The sequence below is a fragment of the Coffea eugenioides genome, unplaced genomic scaffold, assembly GCF_003713205.1.
Source record: "Coffea eugenioides isolate CCC68of unplaced genomic scaffold, Ceug_1.0 ScVebR1_49;HRSCAF=266, whole genome shotgun sequence".
In the NCBI taxonomy this organism is placed as follows: Eukaryota; Viridiplantae; Streptophyta; class Magnoliopsida; order Gentianales; family Rubiaceae; genus Coffea; species Coffea eugenioides.
The window spans coordinates 67257-78644 of record NW_020864342.1 but is presented as its reverse complement, the minus strand read 5'-3'; the positions used below and the strand labels follow the sequence as shown (position 1 = coordinate 78644).

Genomic DNA, 11388 nt, shown 5'->3' with positions numbered 1-11388 from the left:
ACATGTAAAATTATCAAAGTGGAGGGTGCGCAAGGAAACAGGCAAGCTCAGTCTGTTTTACGTTCAGACTGGAGGTTGGAGTTCCATTGTGGCCAACAATCAGCTTGAAGCAGGCAGAGTTGTGCAATTGTGGGCAGATCGGATCAGCGAAAAGCTACGTTTTGACTTTGTTATTCTTAATTAATTGATTAAGGAATTCAGGTGGTGCAATCATCTTGAGGTCAGTGAACAATTATTATCCTGATTTGAGGTTTAAATTGCTTGATGAACTACTGCTACTTTTATGGATAAAATTAATGCTACTTTAATTATTATCTTAATTTGAGGTGTATATTGCTCGATGTAGTGCTTCTACTTTTATGGATAAAATTAATGCTACTTTCAATTTCCTACCAAAGTAATTTTAAGTAGAGCAATTGTAGGTAGAGTTTGTATCTGGAATTCAGTTATTGGCTTAATTTTATTTTCTGCTCTTCATGGACATGGATAATTCTTGGATATGATTGCTACTTTCTGGGGTTTCCATAGAAAAATATACTATAACGTGATTGGATTTGATATATGTGAGATAAAAAAATGATTAGGAAATGTGATCACAAACAACGTAAAAATTTTTCTTTGAAAAACTTCAATCCAAACAAGGAAAGATGCTTTCTCGTACAGAACTCAAGAAAAGAAGCTGAGAAGGAATACCAATTAATTAGGAGCTCTAGAATGACTGCCATATTTCGGCTGTAACTACACAAATATGTGTAACTTAATGGTGGAACACACTTGAACCCCTGTATTCAAAGGGAAAAATGCACTTTTCATCGCAGTTGATTAGAGGTTGGGCCAATTTGGTCCCTATTGTTTGAGAGAAAACACATTTCGAAAGTTTTAATTTTTTAACCAGTTTAGCACAATTGACATTTAATCACCCAATTTGGGATGAATTTGACATTTAGTCACTCAATTAAAACACACAAGAGGCATGCATTGTAAGTAAAGGAGTTAGGGGAGGTAAAATTCACTTATCAATTGTCCAATTGGATTTTGTGTGAAGTTTGAGTGATTATGTTGTTACTTTTTAGTTTTTTCCATCTTTTTTTACATTTTTTTTTACAGAAGATAGTTAATTTTAACTTTTTCAAATAATATCATTGTGAATATGCTAAACTACAATCTTGCTTTTTCCCTTTGTTTGATGTTGTTTGTGTTTGTCTAATAGATTTCTCTATATTGTCATTGGGAAATTTTACTTTTGCACTGCATACTGTGATGGAATTGGATAAATTTTTTGAAAACCTCTTATCGTCGGCAATATTGTACTTTTACTTTTGGTGAAAGAGGAAAGTGTGTTAGCTATTATTTTTGTGCTATGGTTATGCATAAACTGGCCTTTGCAAAATAAAATTGATTCTTTTTATGAGTATCATGAATCTCTCCTCCTTATTTGCTGAGGTTGAATTATGAAGTTATACGCAGTGGAGCACAAGTTGAGTAATTGATTGCAATCGCACATTTGATGTAAATATTTTTTTATTTACATGTGGTAACTTTGCTTACTTTTAATTTAATTGTTACATTGATAAACTCATTAATTTTAATAGATTGTAATAAATTATTCGCGAAATAAATATATCGCTATATTTTTTTCTTGAAGGGGAAAAAAAATCATATTTTTAGGGTGCAAAGAGAAGACATATAATAAAATCAATTCTTCTAATCAGATAAAAGATATAGAATTTTCGGCATCAATATGAAGAGACAAATAATCATGGATATGCATGCAAAAAACTTGGAATTACTTGGGCCAAATTACTATTTTTGTATTGTGTCCATGCAAAAACATGACAATTTTCAACTCAATCATACGGTTCATTTTTCTCAAATTGATCTCGCTTGTCAATCGCTCAGCATTGACGGTAGCTTAAACTAGTCTAGTTGAATCAAGTGTTTCAATCCATTTATCAAAACAAACTTAGACGAAAATTTATCAGGCTGCATTCAGATTGAGATCAAGTAAATTGAGTATTTTTAATCGACTTGAGTTTGAATCATGCTCCTAATTTCAACGAACATAATGTCAGGATTCAAGGACTAATATGCAAATTATGTAAATTGGAGTAGCTTTATGAGTTAGTTAAAGGTTGTTAGAAATGATGAGATCAGCAAGTCAGTGTGTTACAGAATAATTAAAAAGTGATTGAATGCTTCATTTCTATATAGGGAAGAATTGTAAAGGAAAAGGCAATTAAGGAAATTGTAACTGAATTGATTCTTCTTCTATCTCTACTCTCTCTCGTCTTCCTCTCCTGCTAGCTAGTTCATCTCGACGTTCTTCTTCTTCTTGGAAACATAGCTCCTTACTAGAGCTTCTATCAGGAAATCTCACTCGAACTCCTGACAATTGGTAAAAGTCTGGACGAACCTTGGATTGTACACATAGCTTCAACAGAATTTGAAAGATCAAAGGAGGAAATAGGAAGTTCGGCTGCAGGATGCACTAAATTCCATTAGTTCTCTTCAACAGAATCAACGGGAAATTCAATAACAACTAGGAGGAGAAATGGAGATCAATACTAAGGATAAGAAAGCAATGATTTCAGGAGTTGATCAAAAACTCAATGCTTTGATTCAATTGATGGCCCAAGAGAAAAATCTAGAAAGGGATGAATCAGCTCAACTGGAAAAGACCCCTATCCTACCCGCACCACCACCACATACCAAAACCCAACTGGACACTGGCATAACTCAGTGTTCCAAAAATAAATTCCCCAAGTTATTTTTACCTCACTGAATCTTATTTTGTTTCTAGTGTCATTAGCGGATTGAGGGATGAAATTAAGACCATGGTCAAAATGTTGAAACCAACCAAAGAATCTGATGTTACGGAGTTAGCATAACAAGTGTCGAATTTATACAATAATAAAAGTACTATTCAAGAAAATTTAAATGTATATATAGTAGTGAGTAGGGTCATTTCCATAAGGGTTGGGGAGAAATTTGCTTTTTTTTTTTTTAAGAGTGAGAATTATGGGGTGATTTTTAAAAAATTTAAAAATAACCAAATAACTAATCAATAAAACAATTCACAGAAATAAGCAAGAATTAAATAAATAAATAAATAGACACGACTCTAGTTAAAGATGCAACTTTTCAGATACGATTCACACAATTGATCATTGATGTAAGAATAATTCAATTACTCATTAATAAATTGGTTATAGCTATCAACAAGTTCTGACAGCTAACTTTTCTTTACTTTATTAATAGTTAAGGTACGACCATTAACTATTTTTCTAATCAAAAAATAATTCTAGGTACAAGCGTATGATTTAACTTTTCGATTCTATTAAAAACTAGAAAAGCCAACCCTAACCAATAAACACGTGGTATTACAAAAGATATCACCATTTACCAAATATGAGTAGAATTTACAAATCAATACCATATTTTGTCAAAAATCAAGGAAAAAATATTCACAAATTTATTAACAAAATGGACCCTTTCAATTTTCCCCACACCTAAACTATACTTGTTCTTAAGCATATCCTAATTCAAAAGTACAATCAAGAAAGTAAGTATTTTACAACAAATCATACCAGCATAAACATCCTACCTTTCCAATAACTTCATTAAAATCCGAATGCACTAAATTCAACAATCCTCACAAGGGGCTTAACATACGCACGTATCACCCCAAAGTGTACGGGGTCAAATACAATTCTCAAATCAACATCATGGAGTGACATTCTCATAGGTTTGCTTATATATCACAAACCCACCACTAATAGTGAATTCAATATAAGAATCCAAGGGACTTTTATAAAGTTGTAACGGGGCTTTGCATAAGGGATAAGATAAAATGGTCAATTGAGATGTAAACGCATCGAAGAGAATGTCAAAATGTCACTGCATGAATCTAACTATCAAATTCATACAAATTCACATTTTCAAGACTTATCAGCAATTTTCACCAACTTAGCAAGTGCAGGCATACTCATGGGTCTTCATCAATGATCATAACATGTCAATTACCCACTTATTATTTATGGTAGAAAACTATTCTTCCAATTGTTTTCCGTTGGGCGGAGTCAGGTGACCTTTTTTTAATTATAGTGATGTTTCTTCTCATGTGTTGTGTCAAAAACCTCCAATTGATGGCATTAATTCGGACTAGAAAAGACAAGTACAAATGCTACTTCTCACAAGTTCATACTTCTACAATATCAGGAATGGGATATTTAGTTAGTAAACCTTTTAGCTTTTATTCCAGTTCCACTCATCGGTGTACACTGTGAGTGTAAGATTTTTTTAGTGTCGGCATTGTTGTTTTTTGGCTCTTGTTCTGGTCATAGTATTTCTATTATTTTCATTGACTTGCAACTTTAATGGGATTCCTTTTAGTTGTGTCTCTCCTATATACAACACTGGTTATTTTGACAAGCTGTTACATTAATTTCTGATCAGCCTTTGAAAGAAGTTATAAATTAGTTAATAATTACGTTTAAATTGTAATGATACAATATGTTTCTCCTTCCTGTTATGAATCCATAAAAGAAATGTTTTTTAAAAAATAGAAGTAGGCCGTGCAACCCTGCATGCATAACCAATTAATATAGCATTAAGCGGTGCTGGAATTGAAACTCTGTAATAGCAAATGTAATGATAAAAAGTGGTGAAAAGTTATGGTCCCTCAGGCATACATTGGATGCTACACTTCAGAATTTACAAAGAATGACCTATCTGTGGTATCATGGTGTCATCCCAAAAATTTCAAGTTTCAATGTTTACAAACTTCAAGTTGAATAATTTGCAATAGTTCTGTCTCCAGCTTCTTGCAGTTGAGATAGTCGGGAGAAAAATCTTCAAGATGAAGGGAACTCTGTCACCCGGATAGTATTTGCTCTGGACAGATCCAATATTAGTTGGCTCTTGAAATGAGCAACACAAGGAGGATGATCATGAGAAATTAAGACGAGGAGAGATGAGCGCAAAGAATGGGAGGACACATAACAAAAGGCACCTTGTAGAAGTTGACACTTTAACAGCCTATCTGGCTGTCTTAGAAAGCTGTCTTAGCTTTCTCGCAGCAGCACCTGTGCTGTGGAAGTAGGGTGGAGTACAAAGACAACTCTGGAAGAAAGGATGGTTAAGTGCCTTTTAAGGCAGTAGGCCTTTTACTTGGATCCCATGAGCAAAGTGATGTGATTAGATCTATTGCGTCCTTAATAGCAGCAGGTATCAAGGTGGAAAAAGAGATACCAGCAACCCGTGGAAACTGCTATTTAACATCAGTGGCAAGTTTAAGACCTTCAGACCAGTTATTCTCTGTTGGGCTACCTAAAACACTGCATATTTTATTGATTCCGTCTGCCTCACTGGAACCTGGAAACAGAGGACGAAGTATAAACAGTTCAGCCATTATTACACCCACTGCCCAGAGATCCACAGCAGTACCACATTCTTTTGATCGAAGCAGAATCTCAGGAGCTCGATACCAGCGAGTCATGACATAGTCTGTATATGGAGGTTGCCAGTCAATTTCACAGGCTTGACCAAAATCTGCAATCTTTAAGTCAGCATCCTTTGACATCAGCAAATTGTCTGGCTTAAGGTCGCGGTGAAAGAATCCCTGCTGATGCGCCTGAGCGGAGGCCTTGCAGAAGTCGGAAGCTCCATCTTTTAACTCGTTCTTCTGGTATCGGCGTTCTTGTCTGCTGCATCAGTTGGTATAGAGTACATTCCAGGTATTCAAACACACAGTAGAGTGTGTCATGCTCTGTAATAACGCCCTTCAGCTTCACAATATTCGGTGGTCCATTTTTCTAAGTTGATTTCTCTCAGATCAAGCTCTTCTGAACGATACTTCTTGATCTTTTTAATTGCAAGCACCTCACCAGTGTGCTTATCAGACGCTTTCCAAGCACCTCACCACGCCCAACTTTCTTGATTTTTTCATACTTTTCCATCTTTTGATTTCAAGATCATGCAAAGATAAACCAAATCTTTGCTCATCTGACACTTGCAGATGGGGGCGAACTAGGGGTGGCAATTCGGGTCCAAATCAGGTTGGCGGGTCGGGTTCGGATCAACCCGTTAGAAAATCTGTTGACCCGAACCCGACCCGCCAACCCGTGACGGGTCAGGTATGCTGACCCGAACCCGAAAATTTCAGGTTGACGGGTTGGCGGGTCGATCCGAAATGACCCGAAACTTAATTTTAATTTATTAATTTATCACTGTAATTTCTAATAAAATCAATTTCTCACAAAACTAATTACATAATCAAGTAATAAAAATTTAAATAAATAATTCCAAACCAAATCTAAAATAAATTAAACACCGTAAAAGTGTTTTATCCCAAACAAAATATAAAATAAATTAAAACAGTATAAAAGTAAAAAATAATATAATATATTATTTGTCCAAATATAATAATTTCAACTTCACACAAATTAAATAAATTCATTTAGGATTAAGTAATTAATGCCTTTGAAAAAAAGAATAACTTAGTTTAGTTAGATAAAATTATTTTTATGTTTATTAAATTATTTTTAATTCGTAAACGGGTCATATCGGGTCACCACGGGTTGACCCGAAATCGACCTGTTTTCTTTTCGGGTTCATCGGGTCCAACCCGATTCTGACCCGAATTCCTGAAACCTCAACCCAAACCCATTAATTTCGTGTTAGGTTCGTGTCGTGTTTTCAGGTCGTGTCGAAAATTGTCACCCCTAGGGCGAACCCTGAATTTTAGTGATTGGAAATGAAAAAAAGGGAAGCAAGTAATGGGCCGCAGTTGCCACGTAATGGGCTAAAAGGTTTACAGGATCATTTATAGAGGAAGTAACTACAAGAAAAACCGCTTATAGAGGCGCATCAAAATGTCACAAGTCACACTTTGTTGAGGCACTTAATTTATTAAGGCACATACTTAGTGTGCCATGTAAAACCTATGTCACAAAAGCTTTTTAAGGCACAATTAAGTGCCACGACATAGAAAACAATTGAGACATTTAGAAGTGCCAAAACAAGGTTATAATGCTTACACAAATAAATGCCTTAATTGGGATTCAACTTTCAAAATCTCAACTTTTTAGAGGCACAAAATAATGCCATCTTAACTTTAAGTTGACGCTTAAAAATGCCTCAAAAACCTGCTGCGTAACAAGATAATTTCTACTACGAAAAACCCTTATCACGACACTTACAAGTGCCTCAATAGACTGTATTTTTTTTTTCTTTTATGCCCAACCACGGTATTGCTGTGAATATAACATCCCTATTATATCAATATAATCATACATTCATGTTGGACATCTCACATTCAATGACCAAAACCAACAATATTTGATTGAAAAATCACTTTCAAATTATCACCATAATCAATGATTACAATTAAAGTACTCATAACTACTACTAGTTTTTCAACCAACCAATTAAACTTTCATCCTTGCAAAAAAAACATAATATTTGATTTAACATTCACCTAAATAGCACCAGATAAATTAAAATCAACTAAACCGCTAGTAGACCAACTTCTTGTAATATATGCAGCAACACTTTGTCCTTTTACAGTTAGAGCACTTCCATATAAATGGATAAGTATCCATATGCTGCAACACCTTGTCCACTTTTGAATTTCAGCACATCAATCTTCGCAAATTTTTACCTATAGCATAAGTATATTATGTATTAAAATCTATCGTAATTATCGAATGAGACAAACATATGAGATATTAATAGTTAACATAATTTGTAAGCTAGAAAAGGAAAAACATACTAGTTTTGTTGGCCAAGCTATAGGAGTACCAATTGAATCAATAATTGTCTGCAAAGGCACATAAGGCCTAATCAAATGCTCATCACGTTCAAATTGTAATAGCAAAACATGCCTAAATATCAGATCATTATCAAGCAAAGAGGACTGCCATTGCGCTGAACAAATGTATTAAAAACTTACTTTAAGAGGTCTAAGACTGGAACTTGAGGTTGACATATGATTAGATGATGTTGAAGTGATTCTTGATTGATTCAATAAGTTATGACCATTTTTTGCTCTAAATAATATATTTAAAAATATCAAATACTCTTAATACCTGTGTTATGAAGCTCTTCCACTCTTATAGACTGATTTTCCATATGCTCATCAATTGGTTCATCAATAAGTCGATTGGTGCTGGAATTTCTTCCTTTCTTAGTCCTAGCCATGCCTGAACAACAAACTCAATTCATGTAACATTTAGTCAATTTAATAAAGTTATAATCTACAACTAAAATTCAGCACATTTAATGTAAAAATGAAACTTCAGCAATTAAGAAGAACTAAATAAATTTTTAAACAACATTACTAGCTAACATAAGATGCAAATTGTTCCAAAATTATAACATGGTATAAAACCAGACCAATAAAGTAATGTACCTGCTCAAGAATACCAAAGTAACACTTTTCCTCCGTCAAATACTTACCAGCAAATATAAACCTGTCCACAATAAAGTGAAAGCAACTACCTTGAGTAAATTCACTCTGAAGTTGCAACTGCTACTGCTAGAAATGATTGGGAGAAAGAAGATCCCAAGCAGCTATATATATATATATAGAGTTAGAGGTGGAGGAAGCCATGGAGGGAGCTGGATGTTTCCGAATTAGTAATTGGTTATTACTATTATTCGTAGCAAATTGAACCGGACTTGTTTTGACTTTTGATGATTGAAAGATGATGTGTTAACTCTCACTTTTGTCGTCACTGCTAAGGGCACCAAATGCAACTTCAGTATAATATAGTAAATGCAAATTATTGAACCTGGGAGAAACAGAAAACAAGGACTGATGAAAGAAAGTCCAATCTGGACAGATAGTCAAATAGATATTGATTTTTTTAAACAATAATGACTCCCTAATTGACAGGGCTTGTTATATGGAGGCTCATGAAAAAGAACCAATTATGAAAAGGGATAAGTTTATAGTAGAGCATTATTTTGTTGAAACTTAGACTACATGTTCTGGGACAAACAAATTCTGGTCTTAGATAATTATTCACCCAGTCTTAAGAACTTACATTGGAATATAAAGTTTATAAATTATATCTTATGTATTTGGACGCTAGTTTCAAAATGTTTTATTTGTTTAAATTATATCATGTATTTTTTTTAAAAAAAAAGGAAAAAAAGATAAGAAAACACATATCAGAGCACCAAACTTTCAACACTTTGAATCCCTATATAAGCCCACAATAATCCTCATTTTCATCTCAAATTCTCTCTGATTTCATCACATAGAGCAACTTGCCTCTATCAACATGAGCTCTGCTCTGAACCTAAAAGCCCATTCCTTGAAACATTGCAAGAAAAGATTGAAAGGCTCCCATTTGAGTAAAACTATATACCTAATCAAGAATAATTAACTCACTTGAAGTGAGATTAAGAGGAGTAGCTGAAACCATAACCAACATTAATCATGTAAATAAGATACTATTCTAGATTATATATTATTCTGAACTAACACATATTGTTAACTTTGCGGGACATAAGATTCCCAGACAAGGAATATAAGATCCATACCAATGATTGCCACTATATATATTGTACCAAAAACAAAGATTGCCGCTGTATTTTCTCAAAGAAGTTCACTAATGACTAAACTACATGAAGCCAAAACAATAAAATTCGTGCACCGTTCGGAATCAAAGCTGTTCTATGAAAAAAAAAAAAGAAGAAAAGACAAGAAAGGAAAATTAGATAAAGCTGTTCGTTGTTCAGAAGCCTACACACCTCAAAGACTTGGTTTTCTTTTTCTTTTATAATTTCTTTCGGTAAAGAACACCTTAAAGATTTGGTGGTATTGTCATTTGTTGCTGCATCATTTTTCTCTACAGTCTGACTCAACCATATAAATGTTATTATGTTAATTAACTAACTTATTAACATATTCGATTGCCCATAATCCCTTTTCTCTCCCCAAATACAAACCCAGCAAGAAATTCCAGCGGTACCGCTACATCTAGTAATGGAAAATCCACAATTGCCAGTGCTATATCAAGAAGCGGATTCATGGTCGAACGCCAATATTCTCATGGATGGTTTATCGGGGTGGCTATGGAATTTTGATGATCAAAATGGTAAAGGGGTACAAGCAAATAATGATTGCAGCAAAATGCCCAACAAAAATCAAGCCTCTTTTGCTCCTTGTTCCTTTGAATTTGATAAAGTCGACATTCAAAATGGAGGAATATACATCTAATTAATAGGAATTAATGAGTATATAAACATACCTCTAATTTCAAGCACAATAGAGTGAGTGATGATTGTCCTAAAATCCTTCAATCGACCAACATGCAATCAACAGAATTCGAAGCAACTTCTTGATATTGAGTTAGGATCCACCATAATCAACATAAATTTGAGAAATCAAAAGAAAAGAGATTGGGAGGATGAGAGCTAGTGAGAGCCGGCAATGAGTTTTAGGAAAATTCTGAGAAAAGAGATTGGGAGAACAAAGGACAGAGAGAAACAATTTGAGGCTAGAGTACCGAGAGAGAGAGAGAGTCAGGGAAAGAGATGGGTAAATGAAAAATAAAAGTGTTAGATTAGAATTTGGGATAGATTGGTATAGGGCCGAGAGGGAGAGTGAGGGAGAAAGATGGGTCAATGAATCGTTAAGGTATCTTGCAAAATTTGGGATTTGGGACAATTTTGCCGCTTCTTTTAGACGCCAATTTTAAGCATTTTTTTTTGTTTTTTCATGAAATAATTGTTTTTCCTCCTAATAGTTGTTGAGGCACATCTCTAAAATGCCTTTACAAATATTTTCTTTATATTTTTTTATTTTCAATTTTTCTTACAAGGTTTGTCCCTTATACATTGTTTTTTTTTTATTTAATTAATAGGTGCTAATATGACAGAAACTACCTAATGCCTTAATAAGTGTTTATTTGAGGCATTTACTGAATAGTGCCCTAACAAGTATGCCATAATAGGGAAATTTTCTTGTAGTTAAGTGATATTTTTAAAATTTTGGACATAAATTTCGAAGTCTAATAAGCGATTTCCCTGCCCTCTAATTCCTTTGTAGCAGATAATTAAGAACTTTTTTTTTTAAAGAAAGTTTTAGTAAATAAAATTGTTCTCGCTTATCCGTTACTCCAATAGAATTTTTTTTTTCTTTGTTGTTGTATGTCAAAAAAATAAATTGAAGAAATTTTGAAATCAATTCAATTGCCAATTTCAAACATTTAAGAAGACAAAAATTCGTAAAAGCTTCTTGTTAGAAATTTCTGACATTAAACTAATTATTTGTAAAAAAATTAAAAATTTTGGTAAACCGGCAATACAATTTTTTAAAAAAGAAAAGCTAATATTATTGGTAAACTGGCAAAACGAATTTTCTTTTTTTTTTTAATG

At 33.6% G+C, this 11388-nt stretch overlaps 1 pseudogene; it reads right to left on the bottom strand.

Moving 5' to 3' along the window:
- Window positions 1-5037: 5037 nt before the first annotated feature.
- Window positions 5038-5957, bottom strand: LOC113758421 (annotated as a pseudogene).
- Between the last annotated feature and the right edge of the window lie 5431 nt (window positions 5958-11388).